Here is a 21,093-nt window from a genome sequence, read left to right on the forward strand (position 1 = left end):
GATTGTTTTATTTTCGCTACGTCTATTGATTGCCCGATGTATTTAATTTAGTCAAAATTATATGTTATAGTTTGTTATTGTTCTTTTTTTAATTAACGTTTCTATTATTGTTAACTCTTTCTTCAGAAATAAAAACAAGTAAAGAAACGTTTGTTTTTCTTCTTGTTTTCTATATGAAGAGTGAATTTACATTTTATATGTAGGTAAACAAAAAGTTCTTATATTTATATTTTTCTTATATTCAACACTTCTCATTTATTTAGAACATATCATTTTGAATATTTTATTTATGACACATTATTTATGAATGCGTTTAATAGTTTTGCAGTAGAGTTGGTAATCATTGTAAAATAAATTATTTTCATAAATGAGGCCCAAACATTGTAAATTTTAGGCGTAGATCCTTCTAAGGAATGTTAAGTGTTTTGGATCAATAACTGTAATGCTTATTTTCCTTTTTATTTTAGTGTGTTTTAGTGTCCTTTTAGCCTTTATAATTAAAAAAAAAGTACCCTTTATAATCGAAATTTTAGTTTTCTTTCAGAGGTCTAGATAAAGATGACCCTTATACAATTCTATTCAGAGAAAGAAACGTACAACGTACGAACATCGTTCGAACGTACTAACGTTGTGCAACGAAACGCACTCTTAAAAACTCTTATTGTTGTGCTATAGTTATTGTAAACATTCCCTTATCATCATTGTGTTGTCAAATCATCCTCTTCTACTATTTTGATTTTGTTTCTGCTACCTTGCACATTTTTAGTGTGATAAATCTCACTCACAAAGATGTCTCTCGTACAATATTTGGGAAAAGAGACACAAGAAAACATGTCTTTCAAGGAGTTTTTATTTTAAAATTATGAGTTAGAGACGCTATTAGAATTTTTTTTAAGGAACTGTTTTCATAATAAAAAATTTGTAAATGGTCCGTTTTAACTATAAATTATTTTGTGACGAGCTCTTTTGCGCAGTAAAAATTTGTGAGGGGTCCGTTAACGAACTTAAGGTTCTTTTAAAAGAGACCTATAATCAATGCACTGAATTTATTTCTTTTTAAACTTTCTATAATTTCTGCTTATCTAAAATTTAACTTAGGATTCTCAGCTTTTTAAAAGGAGTTTTACATAATTACATTCATTATTTAAATGCGAACATTTTACAGAGAATTTTTGATTTTTGAACTGAGAACTTTTAAAATTTAATTTCCTTTAAAGCTAAAATTTGAAGAACAAAAGAGATACTATGAAGTTACGCATGATATGTTAATGACTTGAAACAACTTTTAATAGTCTGTCAAAAATACACTTTTCAAAACCATACCAACTCCAAGAAATTGAAATATATGAAACGTATCTTTTAAATATAAAATATGAAATTTTTTTGAAATATAAAATAGATGAAAAGCATTTTTCAAATTAAGAAAAAATTAAAATTTTTGATTTTTATAGAAAAAAATTTATTTGGGCCTTTTTTCTTTTACTTTTTTTTTTTTTTTTTTANTTAAATTTCTATTTTAAATTTATTGTATTACTTTTCTTTGTCGCCTGGACAGGATTTTCCTCTTGACGACGAATATATATTCTTTATATTTATATGTTTGTTTTTGTTCCCTATAAAGTTATATTAGTTCGTTAAATGAAAAAATTTCTCTTAAAAAAATTATAATATTTACCAATATCTAGTATGAATTAAGCAGTATTCTCTACTCAAACTAATTACCAACTTTTAACTTCATATATTTATTAGAAGTTGAGTAATCCTGTGAGCCAGATAAAGAAAAAAAAAATGTGAAATGAGAAAAACATATTTAAAGACAAAACTTAGAATAAATAATTCAGAACGAAATACTTGAGTTTGTAGATAATTTCAATTAGTATGTTATTTTCTATTTTAATTTAGTGGTTTTCAGTACAACTTTCTCCGTAACTTTGGAAGTTTTTGAGTATTATCTTATACTTGGTGTAAAACTGAACAGAATAAACAGGTCATAACATGTGTTTTTCCAACAACAAAAAAAATAAATAAATAAATCTAAAATTTTGTTTTGTTAGGAAAAACCATCTAGATCCTTTTAGAATATTACAAAATTCTTGGTGCAAGACGCTGTGTAGTTGAAAGCTTTTGTTCCAATGTTTGTAAACTCAATAATAATAATAATAATAAATAAAAAAAAATGCAAAATACGGCTTTATAATCAATTTTATTAGAGTGCTTCAACTTGCATGAATACATTATTTCTTAAGACTTTTCCGCTAATAATTATGGGTTAAAATCAAATCATTCTAACTACATTTGGGGTAAGTACAATGAAAAATTTAACTTCCCTACTTTTAATTATCTATGTATGAAATGTAAAGGAAAAAAAAATTATTCTACTAAAAGTGCAAAACTATAAATATAGTTAAAATGATCCTCAGAATAAAAATGTTATCGTGAGGGAAATAATTATGTCAGTTTGTGCTAGCACTTTTGACTAGAAAAGACATTTGAACCTCGTATTTAATAAATTTAAATTACTGCAGTCTTTTTTTTTTCTTTTTTCTTTTTATATTCTAATGGGAATAAATTCAGCATTTGAAAAATTCTTCTTCTTAAAATGTTTACAAATATGGCAATAGTAGTTTATAAATATTTATATCAGTATTTTTAAGCTTATGCAACCCTAACTATTTTAACAATTCACAACAATTGCAATCCTAACAATTCTAACTATTAACAATAACCATTAACAATAATCATTAACAATTATCATTCGTAGTTTTATTATAGCATCATTACTGATTTATTCTATTAATATTTGTCTGCTTAAAAATAAGTTTTAAATAATTTTGTCATCAGTCATTTTTTTTTTCGGCAGCACCTTGAACATGCGATAAATATTTCAGCATAAATCACACAAATATCAATAAAACTATTTATACAATCATTGGACATAATAGTAAAATATTTCATTTACATTTCAACAAATATTTGTAAAAAATTGTGCACATCAAATGTCAGGTCTGATTGATACCCATCTTATAATAACATTCGTATGACATTTCAAAACGTCTGACGCAATATAAAGAATCGAAAAAGTTTTTCGATGTTTGTGTCACTCGAGTTGAGATAGTTGTGCTTATTTTCAAGCTAAAACCTAAGCATAATGTAGAAATAAACTCCACAATGTATAGATTATAATTAAGTCGTACAGAATAGGCTCGATTTTTATGTCTCTGTTTCTTAAATTTTTATAACTATAATTGCTAATAAAATATATATAGTTTTTAATTATTATATTATCTTATTAAATTACCTTATTAAATTACCGTGACACTTAACCAGCTTGACAAACCGGTTCATTAAATTTTTGAATACCTTCTCCTTAAATAGAAGGTGACAACAGAGAAATTTGTCGTATCTCAATTGAAAATACCACTTTTTTAGGAAAAAGAGAACCCGTCAACTTAAAATCCAATTCATAAATTGCTCAAGAAATCTGTTACCGAAGCACTAGATTTTCTCCAAAGAACGGGCTTTTTCGATGACTCTGTGGTCGCATGCTTTCTTGAGAATACGCTATTTTCATAACTGATGTGAGTTTAAAACTCATGACTGCTAGATCAAGTTTAGCCAGCGCCCTCCACAGGGCCGTCTTAATAGCATGCAGGGCCCTCGGGCACAGAAATTTTTCGGGCCCTTATAACAGGTCATACTGCTTAAAATCGAACTAACAAAAACTTCACATACACAAAATAAAGCATTTTTAACATATGCAATAATTTGAACAAATTTAAATACATTTTGATTCCTCAAAAAACTGAATCCACATAAAAACTTCATTGGAACGTAGAAAAATAGATTTCGGTTCGTCTTTTTTTAGTTTCCCTGGTGATAAACTATTAAAATTATTGTTTTTCTGCATGATAATCAATCACTGCTTGTAGAAAGAAAAATAAAATGCACACTTTATACCATAGAATATATTTATTTTTAAAAATATATCCGACAATTTTGTTTATTCTTGGTTTTTTTTTAAATACAATTTATAAAAAGTAAGATTCTCAAGGGCCCCCTTAGTGCTTAAGGGCCCTCGGGCACTGCCCGGGTGTGCCCATGCGTAAAGACGGTACTGCTCCATGTTTATTCTGAAAATAGCACAAAACGTAAGTATGGAGAAAAGTCACAGTTACACGTTTGTAGTCTAATTTTTTACATTTTAAAAACTTTCTCCAATATTGCATTATCTGAGCTCATAAAACTTTTCAAAAAATGACAATAAGGCATTGATTTTGAAAGTTTTTTTTATCTAGGGGGAAAAAAGACGCTAAATTGGTGATTTTTTCTTCTTTTTTTTTAAGTTTATGAACTTTTTAAGTTTACTAACTTTTTGCGGGGTATACTTGGTGGTGTAAATGAAAACAACTGGAGAAGAAGATTTAACTTTGAACTGCACAAGATTTCTAAACCACCTGATATTATTAAATACATAAAAATAAATAGAATGAATTGGATCGCCCACGTGATTCGAATGAGTGACGACAACACAATAAAAAAGATACTGCTTTTTAGACCCACTGGAAAAAGAAAGCGGGGAAGGCCGCGGTTGAGATGAGCTGACTCAGTGGAGTCTGATTTTCTCGCAATTAATGAAAAGAATTGGAGATCAAAGATAAATCGGAAGTCGTCATGGAGAAATCTTCAGAGGAAGGCATTGGCTCAGATTGGGCTGTCTGGCCAACTATGATGATGATGAACTTTTAAAATATTTTAATTATTCGTCCATTCTAACGCCCAGATAAATTTGTAAAGGAAGATGGCAGGTATAGTTTAAAATTCAACTTTTGCACTTCAAGTGTAAGGCATGTGGCTTTTTTGTTTTTCTTGATGAAAGAGCTTCGATAAACCATGTTAAAAAATTATTATAGACGATAAGAAAAAAATCTTTCTGCTTTAACAAATGCAGGGATTGGCAGGTAATCGGATTGTTAAAATCTTTACGGCTTCAACGATTAAGCAATTCTAGCTACTTTTGATGATAAATTAAATGGAACAGGCCCAGATGACAAATTAATTTTAGCTGAGTTGTAATAGTAAGTTTTTTATTTTCTAACATCGCAATCGCATGGATGGTCTGCGATTGCTGAACTACAGACATAGGGTCTGTTCCACGTCATGCAGACTCAAAGCTGAAGCTACGATTTCTCACCACATGACGTCACGCCGCACACAGATCTCGTAAGTCACAATTAAAGGATATGAAAACTTTGCTGTTGATGCTTTCTGTAAGAAGTGAGTTAAATGTACGACACTTTTCTGATAATAGCCGTCGAACTTTACACTGCTGACAAATTATTTTGTTCAAAAATTCATACATTTTCTTATAGTATTAAAAAATAACATTTTAAAGTTAGAAAAATTTCTAGAAAAACTACATTTTTTTTAAAATTAAATTTCTAAATTTTTGTAGAACATTCTCTAATTTATTTGATGTCACTTTTATATTTTCTGAAGTAAAACATGGAAAATTACGTTTTCTCATTTTGTGTTTTATAATAATTCTTGCCGGTCGCTATCGCGCGGGCTGATATTTGACTACCATTGTTAAATTTTTGCTATCAGTTCAAAAGAAAAGTACCTCAAAATGAAAAGTAAAATTACTGGAAACAATGAATGCATTGAAATAAGATTTTAAAAAAAGAAAAGAATGCAGAAAGAGTGTCATGTGAAACAATTTATTTTTGAAGCGAAAAGTTGATGCTGCACCGCCGTGACGTCACTGATTAAAATCAGAAGGTCGGAACGGCACGAGTCTCTTCAAAGAAGTGAGCAAGCTTCAACTTTTGAGGAGTCCTTCGTTTAACGGTTTGATCATAAATCTTTTATTAGTAGTTTGAACATTTCTTTTAGAAACTAAAGTACAATAAAAAAGTGAATAACTTTAAGAATAATAACATACAGTTCTCGATTTGTACAAACTTTGGGAACATTCCTGCTGAATGTAGTTTGATCATTCTGGTTTAAATGCATCCATCACATTCTCAATTTTTAAATGTATATTTATTATGAGTTCTTATTTTGATAATAAAAAAACGGTGTAAAATAATATTGTCTGTACATAAAATAAAATTAAAATAAAAGTAGCTTTAACACAATAAAATAAATCTAAAATGAAGGCTCAAAATTTATAAAGATTACCTATTCACCAATAGTAATAAAATAAATACTCAAATTGTAAATTATACTCCCTTATTTCATTCTGTTACTCCATATATTTGCTTACTTTACTTATTTTAAGTAAATTATAGGTCTTACAACCACAACAAAATACTCTTTTTTTCTCTCGAGTCAAGAAAGATGTCAAAACAGCATTTACTTTAGACGAAGAAACAAAAGTTATAATTTCAATAGTTTCCTGCCTTCATTAATACCATCCAATAAAAACAATCTAAAATTTTTCTTTTAAATGATGTTATGCGAGAAAAGACTGAAAAAACACGAAATACCAATTATAATTTTTCATAAAATAAAACTGGTCCGTATTAATAACATTTTCCTGTCAAAATGTTATTTTCCCCCTAAAAGTATGATTTTTTTTTTCTTTTTAAAAAAAATTATTTTGTTGAAAAACAATGTTTGAACAAAAAGATTTCCAAATAAGAAAAATGTTGATCATTGTAGTACTTAATTTCAAACCTAATCTTGCAATAATTATATAATGCTAAAAGTAAAATAAATTAGCAAATAAATTTTGAAGAAGCCGTATTTTTAAAATTTTATTTCTTAAGTACTATTCGCAGTTCTCAAATTCCCAGTTCTTTCAAATTTTGGATTTGTGCTTTAATTAATGACATTAATTAATGACATTGGCTTTAATTAATTAATGACTTAAATGTATACATTAATGACGTAGTTCAATTTAATGTTTAAGTTAGAATTCAGAAATGTTTCAATTATTATAAAAAAATAATGATAAAAATAGTAAACAATTATTAATACTTTTTCTTAGAATTATATTCGGATAAATAAGTTTTATAATTATTAGAAAAATTCTATGAATCGTTTATGAAGTTGACTTATGGCCGATGTACATTAAAAGTGAACACCCTAAATAAATTATTGGGCATTTAAATGTGTTGCATCAAATTCTTTGGTTAATAATGCTAGAAGTATTAAATGCTTAATATCTCCCGTTCTATATTTTCAAATAAAAAAGTACACATTCGTAACTTTCCCGATATGTAACTTTTTCAAGTACTCTTCCCTGTTTTAGTCGTACATTTTTTGTTGCCATCAACGTAAAATTCAGCATAATTACAAGTGCTAAATTTGAAAGCAGTTTTGGATTTTTTTAGAAACAGCTTTCAAATTGTTTTTTTAATAATTTTCACTGTTAACACAAATAAGGATTCGAAGTTCAGTAAACATCACGACTTAAAATTTATTCAACTTGAGTATTAACTACACATCTCACCCAAACTGTGATTTTTTTCTCAAATTATTATTTTTTTTAATTCGCGTTCCTTAATAACGATTTAACATATACAATTAAATTGTTTCACTCGTTTTGAAACATGTTTATGCCGTTAAAGACAAAAGGTATCACACAGGCCGGGATAGCCTGGTCAGTGGGGTGCCGGGCCCATGTCCAAGAGTTCGTGGGTTCGGTCCCCGCCGGTCGAAGACTCCCCGTGTAGTAAGTGGTGGCTGACGCACGTTAAATCTGTCGAGTCGCAAAGTCCTCCATGTTCCCATAACAAATCAATACCTCTGGGGGTACCGATCTAGGAGTTTCCTGGTCTTCTGGATTGGTTCAAAATTACAAGGCTACGGCGTTGAACATTAGTAGTCGTAAACCCAAAAATTGGGTCGACTGTTCAACGGTGGTCATAATAAAATAAAAAAAAAGGATATCACACATCGAGTTGTTGAAAAGGATTCCATTATTTCGACTACAGAGGGCGGCTTCATAAAGACTTCACAAGTAAGCGATTTATTATCCTTTCCCCCATCCTTCTAAGACACTCAAGATGGCCCTGCAGGTCAGAAAACAAGGTATCCTGGAGGAACAGAAGGCCTTGGCCCACCCAGAACCGTCGATCAAAATATGAAAATGATGTTTCTCAGACTAGATCAGAAGGTATTCATTCTCTATAAGAAAGAAGTAAAAATTTTCAATATTTTATACATTTATTCCGTAGGATAGAACGTGGTATTGCAAAAAAATCAATTATTTTACCCTACGAAATAGGGTTATGAAATATGATTGAATTAGGCTGAAAAAAAAATTCTTTCATTTATTTATAGGTCATTATTTCTTCCCTGCATAATCAAATGACGACACACTAAATATCTTTTGTGTGTGTGTGTGTTTTTTTTTAAAAAAAAAAAACTTTTCATCCAACATTTACTATTGGATATAATAGAATGAATGATATTTGAATAAAATGTATTTGACTTTGAGAAAAAGAGGTTATCTGATCGACAACGTTCAACAGACACTGTCGACAGTTACCAGAATTCGGACTTTCATGATAAAATAATAATGCAAAATTGAAGTTTTTCTATTATTTATGACTCTAAAACTGCGTGTGTTTGTTTTTTATTCCTGTTCTTTCTTTCGTTTATTATAGAAATCTTTGGCATAAAATCTGCGTGAAAAACCTTTGATAGATTTTGTCTGTCTTGAAACTCAGATGAGGTTAAACATATGTTAAATATTTGAGGAAACCTCATGAAGTGATTGTGTGTGAGGTCATGATGGATGACGTATTTGACCCGCGGACACTTTTTTCATTCAAGTTCAAAAAGCTTACCAAAAAAAAGAAGGAAAGAAAGAAAGAAAGAAGAAAAAAAAAAGGGGGGGAGGAAACTGAGAACATAAATATTACTATGAGATGAGTCGTGGGCCTTCTTTCACGCAAAATTAGATCGGCGGGTGTTTTGAGAAGTGATCTGAGATGATTTTTATTCAGTTTTTATATTTATTATTATTATTTTTTCACGCCCTCTCCTTCAAATCGTCAAGCTAGTGTGGATGACAAAGACTGGATTTCTACTATTATCGTGTTTGTTGGGGAAGAAAAAAAGAAATATTTTGTTTTAGATCTGCTGGAAACATTAGAGCCATTTCATACAAAAATTTTTATTTTTGTCTTTCACTCAACAGGCAAATCATATCAAAACGGTGTTATTCTAGTACATATTCTTTATAGTCTGGAAAATTTTTCTCACACATTCGACACGCGATTAGAACTACCCCACTTGTTCAAAGAAAGCGAAGTTCTTCTGTCTTGAGTGCACAGAAATATCGTGAATATCTTATTCATAATCCCAAAATATTAGACTAATCGTCATTGTTCTAGACTATCTAGACACTACAGCCCAGGTCAGGGTCGTCCCAACGCATTTTTTCGGTCTTCCAGTAAGTCCGTTTTCAAACTTTCCCTCAACGCTACTGTCGGCTTGCAATTCTCAGATCGGATTGGATGGTCTGATTGCTTAAATCGATTATAAAGAACTTTTAGATATTATTATCGCGAGCACCAAATTCGCATACTTTGCTTTCTCACAAAACGATGCTATACTTAAAAATGAATAACGTCAGTTTTTTTTTTTAAATAAATTTGTAAAGTATACTGTTCAAAATAGTACATAACATGTGAAAAGGGTCTTAAAAAGCATGGTTCCAGGCAGCCACTCTCGGTCATAAAGAATGCACATGCTGTGTCTAAAACGAGAACAAAATTTCATCTGATATGTTTTAAATCATTTAAATAGGAATTTCGAGAGGTTTCTGTGAAATCCTTAAAACTCTTGCTGAATCGAATGACAGTGGAAATCTTTTGAGCCCAAAAAAATAAGAGCCAAGATCTTATGACATTGCGTCTCGTCGATAGAACAGCTGACGTTATAATGATTGAGTGGGGTGTCGTACTAGAGAGTGTATTATTCCATCGATTGTAATTCAACACAATGCATTTGTAGAACATTTTCTTCCCACAGCAGTATGAATCTATTCATGGCATTCATTTAGATATTATTCAATCAATAGAACATTCATTACAGTATGAATATTTTAGATCTACTCGTTGAAAGAGGAAACTCAAAAGAGCCCATTTTAGCCATGGTGGAACCATTTAGCCATTTTAGCCAGCGGAAACTATACTCCAAACTTTCTTTATATTTCGATAAATGCACGCATATCTACCCCGCATGTTCAAACATGCTTTCAGAGTTACGATAGCATTACATCGTGTGTGTATAGAGGATTGTCTCGTATAGTGTATGTCCAACTGTATAAAAATGAAATTAACCTTAAATTAAAGAGCATGGTTGAGGTAAAAATGTGACACCGCTTCTAACCCTGTAGTAAAATATGTGACATTTTAGTTCATAAAATAATTAAACATTTTGACTCCCGTACATTCCAGTCACAAGGGGAGTCGGTATGCTGACCTTTTCTAAGAAACTACTTATGATATCGCTTTCAAATTTTTGGCGGATATTTGAGATCATATCAGTTGTATGCTATGATAATGTTTTAGCGTTAACTGGAATATTTTTTGAGTTATGAAAAATTTTTGCTTGAAAATAGCGAATGTTTGAAAAAAGAATAAAAAGTTCATAATTTTTTAAGAAAATTTCTGCCAAAGATATGTATTAACAGTTATCACATGTATATGTAAATATTCCGGAGAAAAATCTGAAGCAATATCATGTTTAGATGCTGAGAAAAGGTACGTCTAGAAAGGTGTCAGCCCTCTACACCGACTTCGTGTTGCTTCGATCCACCTTTTATACCCAGAGATCGGGGGTCAAATGTCGGGTGATGCATTCTTCTATCTTTAAAGTTTTAAATATTCTAATTATAACAAACGATTAAGTATTTTACTAATTAAATATTTTTTTAAAAAAAAATAATTGGATGGATGTTTTATTATTTTTATTTTTTTATAAAATATGCGAATTCTCTAAGAAAATTTATTTATAATTTAATAATTAAATTTTTTTTAATATCTTTAACTGTTTTTTTTTTTTTTGTAACACATATTTTAAGTTTTTGTTGAAATTAATTTTGAAAATATAAACAAAATCCCATTCTTTTTAAAACAGATTGAAAGAAGGGATAAATGGAAAAGAACTCTGTATTACTGGAAGAAAAAAATGCGTCATTGAAAATACAAAATTTTGTAGGCAGTATACACAGTTTTTTCGCAAGAATTATTATGTGACTTTGTTTACATTTTCAATTCATAAAGCGTTGATCAAACAGATTTTGCTTTCAAAAATTGAAATTTTGTAAAAAAAACAGTAAATAAATAAATTTAAATTGAAAAATCTCTATATGTATTTCTCTTACACGGCGACAAAAAAAAAGCCTCATTACAACTCCCCGAATGACAACGTTAGAAAATCAACCAATGATTGCCACTAAAAATGTCACATGCCAAATCTAGCTGAGGTGGCTCAACATATAACGCTTTTAAAAACGGAAACTGAAATAACCAGAGAGAGCATTCTCACCAAATGTGATCTCTTCCGACATTCACCCTATCAGCTGCGGCAATCTCATACTATTAAGCTAGCCAGAAGTGAGTAGTCTTTGTCGAAATATCTCTGTTTTAGTATTTTGTCGAAAGCACATTTTTTCACGAATTTAAATTTATTTGAATTCAAATTTATTTTAATGACTTAATACTTACTAAAAAGATGTAATTTTTTTTTCTTAAAAAAAAGTTGTTATATGGATTTGAATGATTGCTTTGAATTCTTAGAATTTTGTGCATTTGCAATGAGCCAAAGTTAGTAGCGAGCGAAACGAGCTTGGTTTGCTAATCAAGCCATATAAGATTGCGTAGCAATTTTCGGGGGTTGGTGAGCGTTAGCGAGCAGGGGGCGCAGCCCACTAGTAATAATTTATATTTAGAAAAAAACATACTCAATAGTTTTCAATCTTTTCGGATCAAAAATAAAAATGTCTCCGCATTGAATTAACCCCCCCCCCCCGATATCTCTCGAACCGATGAGCTACGATTCCACGGGAGATAAAAAGTTTATCATTTTATAACTAAATAAATGATCTAAAATTTTAAGGGTTATATTTTACCCCCAGGGCAGAGGGAAACTTAGCGTGGCTCTACACCATTATATATTCAACTCCATTCTTAATTCACCAAAAGCAAACTTTTTTTTTTCTTATTGTTTATTATTAATCATCCAATTGTCTCATTTAATAAATCATTGTATAATCTTGCTTGGTTATAGAAAATATCAATCTCTCTACATTAAAAAATCACAAAAACCATTTTTTAGAGGTTTGTTTTTTCTAATTTGTTTTGCTCTCCAGAAATTATAAGACTTAGTCATTTCGAATGACGATAAATGTGCAGGAAAATGAATGAGCAGGAAATAAAAAGTACTAACGTCCGATAATTAGTTCGAGAGTTATTAACTATTGAACTTGTAGCAAAATGTAACCTGTGTGTCGCACTGCAGTCCTCGAAAATGCAATGATTGACTTTATATGTTGACGTCTTCTGCTAAGTACATTCACAAAAATTTCCTTTACAGTACGTCTGACGTACTGTAAAGGAAATTTTTGTGAATGTACTTAGCAGAAGCGTTTTTTGAAATTTTAATGTGTTCGAAAGTGATAATGAGTTAACAGCAAAAGTGTGTATTAAAAATGCTCACGGAGTACGATGGGTTAAAAAGCATTCAATATTCGATTATTAAATGAAATAAATGATCCCAAGAAACTGCGATATTACCTGATTGAAAACTTCAAATAAATGAAATGACATGTTTCAAGGCGCATTAAAATTGGGCGCCCATTTCTGATGCGCCTTGAAGCATGTCATTTTATTTCTTGTTTATTTTGGAAGCGTATGAAGTTTTTAATCAGGTAATAATGTTCGAGTTCAAGAATTATCAACTGTCGTAAAAAATGCCATGTGTGTTCTGATACTTCCCATTGAAATGCAACTACAGAGTGGAAATTTGACCATTTCATTTCAGCCATTTACCATTTCATTTGTTCATGGACCATTTCATTATTTGGCTATTTTCATTTAAGAAATGAATGAAGGATTTTTTTTCTTCTAAATTTTAATTTTTTCAAAAGTTATTGAAAATCAAAGTGCTTTTTTCGAGAATATATATAGATTTTTTCATTTTAATTGCTGTGAATATTTAGTATTTATTCCATTGTTGTGGTGAAATATAATTTCTCCTTCTTAAGACTCATATTTTAAATGCTCAAGCTTGATTTGATTGAATAAAATTTAAAAAGGCCGGCCTGGTGGCCGAGCGGTTAGCGTGCCTGACTGCGAAGTCATAGGCTGCGGGTTCGAATCCCGCTCTGGGCATGGATGTTTTTCTCTCTCTCTCTCTTTGTGCTGTCCTCTGTTGTGTGTGTGTCTATGATGTGTGAATGTGGCCCACCCTATAAACGGGTTTGTGGCAGTGTGGCGTGGGCAATGTTGCTCGCCACCNCATGGATCTTTTTCTCTCTCTTTGTGCTGTCCTCTGTTGTGTGAGTGTGTGAATGTGGCCCACCCTATAAACGGGTTTGTGGCAGTGTGGCGTGGGCAATGTTGCTCGCCACCGTGACTTTGGTTCACAGGTGCCCACTGGGTAACGCGAAATGAGCAACAATTCTGGCATAGTATAGGCAAAGATTCAAATTCAGTGCCTGCCATTAGAAAGAAGAAAAAAAATTAAAAAGAAAAAGAAAAGAAAAAAGAAGAGGAGCTAAATTGGATGTTGTCACGTATGAATCTGAGCATTTGAAGAGCTTAATGGAAGAACCAGGTAAGTGACAATTTCAGTATCTATAATCAGGATAAAAAAAAAAGTGGTATGCGAAATATTTTAATTATAGATATTTTAGATGGCGGGGCTAATAATCATTTGCCTTATTTTATTTATTATTTTTCGAATTTGAAATAAAAATTAATAAGCACACTCAAAACCAATGACAAACCAACCAAAAACAATTCTGTTGCATTAAACATACATACATTGAGAGGACCACTTTAATTTTCCTTGATTAATAAATATCTTTGAAACTGTCATTTTCCTGCTTCTTCCACTTCATTAATTGCTCAATTTTTAAAAATGCAAGACTCAACAGAGATCAAGATAATTTTTAATTTTATGTAAGATTGTCGTTTTATTAATAAGTTACTCGTCTCTTATATATAAGGTTATTATTACATATTGTTAACAAGTAAAATTACTTCTAATTTACAACTTCCAATTGTCATCATCATCATAATTTGCCAGACAACCCAATGCCTTCTTCCTCTGAAGATTTTTCCATAACGACTTCTGATTCACTGAGTCAACACATCTCAATCGCGGCCTTCCCCGCTTTCTTCTTCCACTGAGTCTAAAAAGCAATATCTTTTTTATTGTACTGTGTCATCACTCATCCGAATCACGTGGGCCATCCAATTCATTCTTATTTAGTTTTACGTATTTAATAATATCGGGTTGTGTTTATAAATCTTGTACAGTTCAAAGTTAAATCTCTTTCTCCAGTTACTGTTTTCATTTACCCACAAAATCTTTCTCTCAAATATTGTTTTCCTCCAGTTTTGTCATTGTTGTTCAAGATTCAGAAGCATACGTCAAGACAGGCCTGACAAAAGTTTCGTACTTTGTCTTTCTAGAAAGAAACCTAAATTTAATAGCTCAGACCATAGATATCTCTGTATTTGCCAGTCTGTTTATTATTTCAGGAGACATTCTGTTATCAATTGATCCTTAAAACTTTTTACTCTTTCAAATCTATAAGAATCTATTTCAAGAAAGTCTGGGACTCTCGAAAATAACATGTATTTTGTTTTCTCTACATTTAAGACCCATTTGTCTTCCATTCACCTCAAGGGCAAGAAATGCCTCTTTCAGGGCAGGAAGTGAAAGAGCCATCTAGACATCTATATTATGAGCACATGCAAGTAGTAGTTGTACTGATCTAGAAAAAATATGACCATTGGTATCGATGCTTAAATCACGAATAACCCTCTCAAGTGCAATATTGAAAAGAAGAGAGAATCTCCCTGTCGAACACCTGTAAATGGGTCAGGATTTTCTGACAGAGACCCCAGAAACTTAATCTTACTCTTTTTATTTTTCACAGTAAATCTCGTCAATTTAACGATAGTTTAGTCAATTTAATGTATTCCTTAGGTAAAATTTGTTTCTTCTTCGTTATGATAAACATATTGATAAAATGCTCTTACATAAAATTACAATAATTATATAATTTGTAAACAAAGTGTAATTCTTTTTTTATTGAAGGAAATATCAACGTTTCAGAAAAAAAATGAATAAATAAAATAAAGTAAACAATGAAGAATGAGTTGGTTATCGAACGAAGCAGACACCAGAGCCTACAAGTCATTTATAATATTATAAGAGTTTGGGCAGCCGCAAAAAATTACTGAATATTTATTGAGTTACTATTGTATTGATATATTTTGCTTCGACTATATTAATATACTATTAGAAAGCAATTTTTTTCGGATATAATCGTGTGAGCTGATGATGACATTATATCTTTTTCTTTCCTTTGTTTTTCGATTAAAAAAAATTAATATTTTTCCTTCTTCTTTAAAAAANATTACAATAATAATATTTATATACTACTAGAAAGCACTTTTTTTCGGATATAATCGTGTGAGCTGATGATGACATTATATCTTTTTCTTTTTTTTGTTTTTCGATTAAAAAAAATTAATATTTTTCCTTCTTCTTTAAAAAAAATCTTTACATCTTTTTCCATGTTTTCTCGATATTTTTAATTTTTTTTTATGAGTTCCATATACTTGCAGCAGTAAGCAGCACTTATTTTTCTTTATTTTCCTTTCTAATCTCTTTTTTTAATCCTTTTTGTCTTTATTGCGTTATTATATCTATGTATGTACATATAAACACAAAAAAGTGAAGAAAAAAAGAAAAAAAAGAGAGATTAATTAAGAAAGTGAAGAAAAAATAAGTTTTATTTACTGCGTTTGGGGAGAGCCTTCATTACTCCAGGCCCTAATTTGCAGCCAATCCAGCTTATAGGTAAATCTGGCCTAGCACCACGGGTCAGCATTAACGGTCCAAGATATTCAACCATGCTCTTTAATTTAAGCTTAATTACACTTCAATGCAGATTTTTCAGATGTCTCTTGCAATTGAAATACATCCAATATCTAATTTGGTCAGCCTCTCCAAACTAATCCATATATATAACCGGCGTTGAGCAGCTGTCCTCATTTGGAGTTTACGACTATTAATGATCAAATCCGTAACCTTGTCATTTTGAACCCAATCCAAAAAACAAGAGAACTTCTAGGTCATATATTGGGAGCCTTCGTGGAGAAGTCTACTCCCATGGTTAGCCCTATTGCAAGGGGATTCAACAGCTGTACGATAGTTTTTGTCAGCGCTGTCGTCGGTGCAGAATTCGTATCGACCAGTCAACTCTAAGATTTGAACCTGGTTCACCTCATTGTAACCCCTGAGCCACTGCGGCTCTAATCCATTCAAAAATCTAAACCTTTTAGAACGAATCATATGAAAAAAAATATATACGAATGAATCGATATTAAGAAGTCCTGAAATGGATCGTTTCGCTGTTTCAACATCATCTGGAAAAAAAAGTGCAAAGTATGAAATTTATAACACAAAGTACTTGAATGAGTCCGGTGTATCAAAAAGACTCTATCTTAACTGAAATCCAATCACTTTTTTTTTTCCCAATCATAAATTTTTTAGCACCAAGTATTGGAGTTTTGAATGCTAAATACAGATTCATTAAACTAAAACGCATTTATAGACTTCTTTAATCGAAATAAGATGGCTTCATAGACAATCTCAAGGTTATATGATGTATTGTATATGTAAATCGTACTATGTTTAGCATAAGAAACGTTTTAATCTAAAAGGAATATTTCAGGAGCCTTCCATCCATCATTCCGAGACATTTTATTCCAAGTCAAACGATGAATTCTTTAAACAGCGAACTCAATAGCAATTTAATTCTATTCTTTTTTTTTTTTAATGCCGCCGTGTTTCGAATAGTTCGTAATGGCACTTAATTACATGCTTGCCGAGGAGAAAAACCAATACAATTACGCAAATTGATCCAGAAACGTTGAAGAAGCGGCACCATATGTTCCCATTTATAATAATATCTGCGGGACATGCATCGAATTTTTACCTCAGGATACTTTCATCGATTTATAATAAAGTCTGTACACCGATTTCACCCCCCCCCTTTCTTTTTTTAAATAAATAAAATAAAAATCGAAGTGATCAAAATTCTTCGGTGATGAGCCCTTCAACAGAAGAGCCCTGAGGCATCATTGTTTCAACATTGTCATTTGCTGATGATGGATAATTTTTAGTTTTCTTCTCTTATGGAAGTTGTAGGCCCGGCCCCATACAGGCCGGTTTCTAATCATAAATTAAGACGAGCGGAAAATAAGAGTCGGGGGGGGATGAGAAAAATGAAAATGATTGGTGCGCGTGCAAACGCAGTAGAGCATTCCATCACGTTACGGGGAGGGTTCAAGAGGGAGGGGGGGAGGCGATGTTAACAAGGTTCTAACGACTCTATGATTATCTTGAATGTTATTCAAACAAACTATCCACATCACATACATCCGGCTTCTAACCTCTGCCCTTCTAAAAATATCATATCTATCTCTTGAGCCTAAACTTCCATCAAAATTGTGAGAACGTGCTCTGTTTCAAGACTTGGAAATGAAAAATTATTCGTGGTCAACTCAAAATCTTGTCTGTAGAACAAAGGATAAACATCCTTAAGTAATGTTTATCAGAGCTCATTGAAATGTTCGACTCCCACTTATATTAAATTCGAATTTCCACCGAATCACTGGAGAGCATAATTATTATTGCCTAGTATATGTTAATTCAAAATTTTATGTTTCTGTTTTTTTATGTACTATATTAGAGTGAAAGTTACAGTATACTCTCAAAGTTGAAGAGACGAAAAAATTTCGAGACTGTGAGTTTTCGAAATAACAAGTTCCGAACCAAATACGTTCTAAAAAGTAAAAAAAAAATTATATATGTATTCTAAAAGGTAAAGTCGTGAAACATCAGAATAAGTACTAATAAATATGTTTGTATAATAGTTGACATTAAATCTAAATACAGCAATGATAATTTTATTTTTAAAAGTAACACAAAAATAATGATGCATAAAATAGAAAAAAAATTGGTTTACAATAAACTTACATTAATATAGAGTTTATTAAAAAAAAAACTCTACCATCGTGACCTGCCGACATCGTTTTCGAAATTGCTTATCAATCAATTTTTTGATTTTTAAAATAGCTGCCAAGTCATCACTTTCCATGTTCTTGGTGCATTTCATGAAACGTTTTAATATGCGGGCAGCATTTTTTCTTGGGGACCCAGTTATGCTGAGCGGTGGTATACGCTGTGGTTTTTCTGGGGGATAAAAATCATTTTTTACTTTGAAAAATATTTGTTTTAAGCAAGGTTTTAAACAAGGTTTTGAAAAGAAACTCTTCGACATAGAAATTCAAATTAACATTAGGCAGGAGCATCAAATTAACATTCAATAGAGAAGGGAAAAATATTTTTTTGACATAACAAGGCTTTAGAGAAATCGAGAGTATACTATACTTTATTTAAAATCACGTTTCCTAATTTACCATAACAGTTAAAGAAAAAAATTCAAAAAAAATTTTTTTGTATAAAATATTGAAATGTTGCAAAACTATTATAAGAAAAAAGAGCTATATGTTAACAGCAACATCTCATACGCACATATGTAAGCGTCTTAGTGACAAAGAAATTGCATGGTGAATATTTATGAACTATTACAATAATAATATTTGATATAGTTATATTATTTAATAATACAACCATTACAAATTCACTAGCACATATTTTTAATTAACTTAGCAACTCATCTAAATAAATTTTGTTTCTAAATCTTATAAATAACTTACAATTCATTTAAGAATATTGAATACATAAAATATTTAATACATAGAACCAGAAACGTTCAAATCAATTTGAGTTAAAAAAATCGGTTTTTGACCGGAAAATGAATGGTTTGATCCAGTATTTTCACGGGAAGAAACAGTATTTTTTTGGATGTCATCACTATAAAATTCTGAAAAGAAATTTTTTTTCCTGCAAAATACTTGCATTATACCTCACTCAAAGGCCTTCCATTGCCGTATTTTCTTTGTATTATTCTCTGCTATTATAACATATATGATTTTTATTTTTATTCAAAATTTAAAGCTTAAAAACTAGAATCTTTTTACACTACCACTTTATGTTGACTTTTACACCACTTTAAGTTGACTTTCGTTGTAAACGTCGTGTAAAACTGTGTCTAGTTAACCTATGTCGTGAAATAATGAACACAAAATTGTAAAACTTTATTAAAAATTAACTATTTGCACCCTTACTAAATAATCACGCAAAAAACACTTCATAAATTTTTATCTTACAATGAATAGTAAGAATTTCTTATAAAGTATTTAAAGAAAGCAAATGAAAAATCTGCGTTTCATTTAATGTTATTTGTGTCATTCGAAAATCACCGATTTTTCAACTGTTTTCTTTAAATATTTTTTTAAAGAAATTCTTGCAACACATTTTTAAATAAAATGTTCACAAAATGGAACCTGAAAAAAATGACTCAGACCATATCCTCATTAAATCAGCATTTCATTAAATCAGTTTCTCATTAAATCAACATTTAATTTCTTACTTTTTTGAGAAAAAAACAAGCAAAAAAATTTTTATTCGTCGAATTCTTAAAAAAAAAAAAAAAAAAANAAAAAAAAAAAAAAAAAAAAAAAAAAAAAAAAAAAAAAAAAAAAAAAAAAAAACTCGCTTTCTTTGAATTTTTTTTTATTCTTGTTAATTTGGCTTTGTTTTTTTTAATATAGCGTGTGTAACCTAAAAAGCTTCAACTTATCTTTTTATGTTATTCCTTTTTATGTTATTCCTTTTTATGTTATTCCTTTTTATGTTATTCCTTTTCTGTAAATCTTTTTCTTTTTCCTTGGCGTTTCCTTCACAACAGCTCCATTCTTCAACTGAGTGTCGGCGCTTTTTGTTACGCTTTTTTTTTTTAATTTACAAATTTGTTATGTAACGAGCATTTCATTAATCCTGCGCTCGTTTTCTTCAGGCGTTTATAAGGTTGGCAGTCGAGCGAGCAGGAGAAACCGGCACAGGATTTCAAAAAGAACAAATTAATTTTATTTACCTATCATTATAGAATGACTATCCAAGAGACACAAAATTGAAGTTTCCTTCAATAAAAGTTAGGGAAAATCTTGCAAAATGTTTCGTTTTAGGGAATGAGGGAAATCTAATGTAATTATAATTGGCCTATTAAATAGGTAGAGGGAAAAAAATCTTTCTCACAATTCCATAAAAGGGGAAAAGTAAATGAATGCATTACTGGAAGCCAAAAATATTTAATTGAGCATGGGTCATTATCGGAGTGTGATTTAAGCAAACAACTTCATTACTTTAATGTACACAACGCAATCAAGCACAAAACTGATAGAAATATACCTACACAAATAATGAAGATAAAATGCTTCCATTTTTTATTTCTTGCACTTGCTGATAGGTTTACGTTATTAGATTCACCATAGACTTTTTTAGAAGTTCCTCTCGTGAAAAAATAGAGAATAACTTTGATCAATATAAATGGGCATGATGCTGTAGCTCGAGGCCATCCCAAGACAGCCACAATCAAGCAATTTTCTCCGGTACAATTTTCGGCGATCGTGACAAACCTAGTACCCTATTACTAGTACTAGTACCCATAGAGTTGAATTCCTACCCACTATTTCAACTCTATGGTAGTACCTCGCTGTAAATTTCGTACCCATTAGAAACCTCACCCATTACCATAACACCAGTAGTCAGTGCCGTTCCTGGGGTGGCGAACGCCTGCGTGCAAGAATAATTTTGTGCGCCCCTATATACCATGCTTAAATTTTGATGATAAGGCCAATTTTCATAATCATTTTTAGTTTGATGTTTAAACTGAATAGTTTCTTTATAGACTAAAGTCACTTT

The sequence above is a fragment of the Parasteatoda tepidariorum genome, chromosome 8 (genome assembly GCF_043381705.1).
Source record: "Parasteatoda tepidariorum isolate YZ-2023 chromosome 8, CAS_Ptep_4.0, whole genome shotgun sequence".
NCBI classification, from domain to species: Eukaryota; Metazoa; Arthropoda; class Arachnida; order Araneae; family Theridiidae; genus Parasteatoda; species Parasteatoda tepidariorum.